Source organism: Neofelis nebulosa, chromosome 2, assembly GCF_028018385.1.
Source record: "Neofelis nebulosa isolate mNeoNeb1 chromosome 2, mNeoNeb1.pri, whole genome shotgun sequence".
Classification (NCBI taxonomy): domain Eukaryota; kingdom Metazoa; phylum Chordata; class Mammalia; order Carnivora; family Felidae; genus Neofelis; species Neofelis nebulosa.
The window spans coordinates 207,676,406-207,681,183 of record NC_080783.1 but is presented as its reverse complement, the minus strand read 5'-3'; positions in this window follow the sequence as shown (position 1 = coordinate 207,681,183).

Sequence of the window (4,778 nt, the reverse complement as noted above, 5' to 3'; positions counted from 1 at the left end):
GCACTGGGAGACTCCCCCACACCCCAGGTCTGACTCACATACCAGCTCAGCAAACGCATGCCCGGAGCCTTTGTGAACCTCCGTCTCCTCTACCCGGTAGAGATGATGTGAACACTTACCCTGCCCACTTTCCAGAATGGGTCTGAGGAATCAAAGAGCTAGTAAATGCAGAAGCACTTTGTACACGGAAAAAGCTTATGCCCACGCAGGGTTAGGAGGTTAAATGTCTCAGTGACCCTACCCACCTAAGCCTCTGCATATGGACACCGAAGGGCTTATGGGACTGGATTTTACACCCAACTGGATCTGAACCCCAGAGTCTCCTGTTTCTGCTTCACCAAATCCCTGCCAGAATAATCCTCAAATCTTGGGTGTTGGTGTTAATTTTAGGGTTCTCCAACTAGTAAACCTTTACAGCACCATAGATGCTAAAAGATATGCTCTCCAAAACAAACACAAAATGATCCACCACAATTGTGCCAGAAAACATCCAGTGTTAGTAGAATATGGGAGTACAATATGGGCACCCTGTCCAGACCTAGTTTATAAAGCAAAACCTAGCCCTCTCTCATGATCATCAACTAGAAGGTCAAGGTTTAGAAGGCCCCTGAGCCATTTTCTTTTGGAGAGGAAGTAGAAGGCAAGACCAGCTGTCTCAGAGACCAAGGGGGAATTTCAAGGCAACCAGGTGGTCATCAGCCCAAATATAGAAAGAAAACCTTTACCTAGATTCTGCTTCCAGAAGGGATTCACATTTTGCACTTGTAAAACTATTTCCTGGCTGAGAGCTGACCTACATGGCCGTCCCTTCTCACATTGGTAATTGTTAACCACGGGGCGCCTGTTCTTTGGCCCCCATCCTTTCTCTGGCTTTCAGCCTGTTAATTGGTTTCCAGTGGTTCTGTTGCACCAACTGTACTGAATCCCTCCCTGTGATCTGTTCACTGGCTTCCTTGAGCATGCTTAGGGGTGTAACAGATGCCCCCAAAGGCATCACAGTGACCCCAAAGAGGCATCCCACCCACAAAAACCATCTTTGAAGAGGGGCTCATGCGACCGTTCTTGAAAGACGTTTGGGACCACATGGCAATGGGGACAGAGAGAGTGCAGGGGGCGATAAGAGGGGAAGGCAGGCGGGTTAACTTGATGGAGAGGCTCTCTGCTTTCTTAAGACCAATCAAAGCAGACAAGACCTGTGAGGGCAGAGAGGGAAGTTGGTGTGAATGCCTCACTCATGGAGAGGCAGGGGAGCTCTCTATGCTCTTGACTGGGAAGCCAAAAGTTGTATAGTATAAGGAGGGTCGCAAAGCAAACTGCCTTCAGATGGTCTCAGGTACGTGTCCTTACCTGGGACCAAGCCCACTGTCGCCATTCTCCAGATGAGGAGACTAGATCAGAGAGGGAGGAGAGGCCTGGCTGGTTAGTGGACGCACGTGGACTGGCTCCTCAGACTCCCTGACTCCTCAGCCAACGGTCTTTCTACTCCTTAGACAGATACCACTTACACCTTCTCCCTCTAGGGCTCCATGTGGGTTTTTATCTGTTGTATTCACAGCTATAGCCTGAGTGCCTTGGAAAAATGCCTGGCATCTAGAAAGAAACCCATCATATCTTTGGAATAAATGAATGCCCTATTTACCTTAAGGCTAAGGTATGCCTTGGGGCATCGTGGATTTGGGATGTATCAGGCCGTTTTAGGGCTCTGACCTACAAGTGCATTAAATGGGAACTTTCTTTACATGCTAATTACAGTCCGGATTCAACAACCGGAGGAGGGACACTGTTATGACCGTCTGGAGCACTGCCTGTCACAACCCTGTCACAGCGCGCACTATTGTCGATGTGGGGCCTGGAGGGAAAGGAGGGCATAGGAAATTGTGAATTGTTCAAAGGCCTTTTAGTTAAAGGGATTCAGTGAAGAAAGAGGAGCTGGCCCGTGCGGAACAACTAGCGGGCTCACAGCCTCAAGATCAAGGCCAGGAGAGGAAAGAAAGGGGCTCCAGCATGTGCAGCTGGGGAGGGGCAGTTCAGTTGGGGAACACTGAGCCGAGGCCCTGCCGGAATCAAGAGACAAGGGCCCGAGCCTTTCTTCTGACAGATGATTACAGTGGTTTGCCTTTTATGACATGCCGCTGGGTGCCACTGGGATTCATTCGGTGCCCGGTCTCCGGTGCACAGCGCACCCCAATTATAACGCTTCCTGTGGGAAAATACAACCTGCGTCGTGAAAGTCCTCTTTCTAGCCTCTTTTCCAGGGACGTGTTGGGCTGAAAAGCAAGGCCATCTATGCTTCTACAGTCTCCTGGGCACTGCAGCAAAGGCCAGTTTTAGCCAAGTGCCTTGGAGGAGAATTAACTTTAGGGGGCAGGACAGTGATGGCGGAGAGGTTCTAGAAGCAGGTGGAAGCAGGACCTCACTGTGGGGAGGGCTTTCTGGGGAGCAGGGGGCTTCCAGACAGCAGGCCTTCAGCGCTCGGCATCCGTAGGTGTTCCGTCACCCAGAGACCTCTGAATGTTTGGCCTGGGGATAAATCAGGCTCTGGGCTCTGAAGGTTTTGTCAGATCCTGACCAGTTCAGGACATTCCAATCCACGAAAAGTCCCCCATCCAGATTCCCTGGGTTAGAAAAGCAAGTGGCATTAAAAGTTCCCCTGCTCTAATCAGCTTTGAAAATATTAAATGAAAGGAGTATGTGTCAAGGTTAACAGCACACAACTTCGTACTCATGCTCACAGCTTAGGACTCCGCCAGCAAGCTTTGCTCTGAGGCACGGTGGGCTCGACCTTCTGGCCAGAGTGCTGGTCCCGGAGTCAAGGGAAGGCCCGGACTCAGAAGGAAGAGAGTGCACTCAAGAAATCCTTTTGCTGTTTTAGGAAACCCATGAGAAACTAATCTGAGAATTATCCCAAAGCATAGCCATATGTTTCGAGTCAACATTTAGGATTTTATTTTGAGGGAATGAAGTTAGGCATTGGCATTCACCTTTCCCTCCATCCCTCAAACTGACACTGAATAATGCAGCGTGCCTTTTCCACAATCGCGGGTAACAGTCTACACGGTGTATATGCCTTTTAGCTGTAGATGGGCTGAGAAACCCACATGGTGCTTGGTTCCTCCCGGCAATCTGCTCTCATCAAGGTCAGGCGGTCCCCAGAACGCACGAAAGGAGGGTGCCGAGCGCCTCCCCCACCCCACCCCTCTTGCTGGGATCCGGGTAGCCTGTGCCCCTGGGGACCGGGAACTTAGACTCGCGGGGAATTTCCAAAAGGTGGGAGAAGGAAGTAGGCTTGAGATCAGAGGCACAACCTTTACCTTGGCTCTCCAAAGAGGAGACAGGGAAAGAGCAGGGGAGCGGCTGGGGCCGGCAGCCCACACCTTTTTCTCTTCTCGTCAGGGTGCAGGTAACCAGTGGCGTCTCCTGCTCCCTGACACAGTGTCGTGAACGTGGCCTTATCCCGTGCAGAGCTTCAGGGCGGATTTGGGGAGGGGGGCGGCAAGACGGACAGCCGAATTTGCTCTCGCCTTGCACTCGTCACTGAGAGAGTCTGGCCAAGGCATTCTATAGGACAGTAAATAATGGAGTTCCCCTGCCTGCGTTCGCCTCCACGTCAGTAGAGGTCTGAAACGGCATTCAACAGAAGCTGGAAGCTCTATCACCTTCTGGTTTCTTTATTGTGGGATATATTGCGCCAACAGTGCTGAACCAAGGCTCAACTGATGGGGTTCTGTAATGTCAAAGCTGCCTCTAGCTGGCTGTGTGACATTTGGGAAATCTATTTCCTTCTCTGGTTCTCCAGCTTCTTTGGTATCAAATGAGGACAGCTGATTCTTTGGTCTATTTCAACGATGCTCCACTAATTAGAAAGAAAGAAAGAAAGAAAGAAAGAAAGAAAGAAAGAAAGAAAGAAAGAAAGAAAGAAAGAAAGAAAGAAAGAAAGAAAGAAAGAAAGAAAGAAAGAAAGAAAGAAAGAAAGAAAGAAAGAAAGAAAGAAAGAAAGAAAGAAAGAAAGAAAAAGAAAGAAAGAAAGGCAACAGAGGGGGCTTTTTCCTTTTTGCCACTAGATGGCACTGTGCCTTCGACTGCGGCTGGCAGGACCTGGAGGAGTCCCGCGGGTATTAGTATTATTGGCTCAGCAGGTGCCCCGCCCCCCCCGCCCCCCCCCTCCCCCCCGCCCCAACTTGGCCAGCCCAGCAAAGGCAAGCGTGGTAGCAGCTCTTCCGGGACCAGGCAGAGACGGTGCAATTGGACTTTGCAGGTTGAATCAGGGCAGAGCGGGAACTGGACTGGAGCTTATATTCCAAAAAGCCGTTTGGTTTTAAAGGCATAAAGCTCTGGTGAAGGTTGGGCAGGCAAGGCAGGTCCTGGACTCTGAACTCCACAGCATCGCCTGGGGTTGCCACGTGTGTACCCTGTTTTTGCCAGGACAAGGCCCCAGAGGATTCTGGTGCAGGCTCTGCGCTGGAGCTCCATTTGAGGCTCAGCTTTCTAGAAGGTCAGCCTCGCAGCCCAAAGGCTCTGAAGATGCCTGCGTGGCTCAGTTGGTTAGGCGTCTGACTTTGGCTCAGGTCACGGCCTCACATCTCATTAGTTTGAGCCCCACGTTGGGCTCTGTGCTGGCAGCTCAGAGCCTGGAATCTGCTTTGGATTCTGTGTCTCCCTCTCTGTCTCTGCCCCTCCCCTGCATGCGCTCTCTCTCTCTCTCTCTCCCCCCCTCCCCTACATGCATGCACACACTCTCTCTCTCTCTCTCTCTGCCCCTCCCCTACATGCACTCTCTC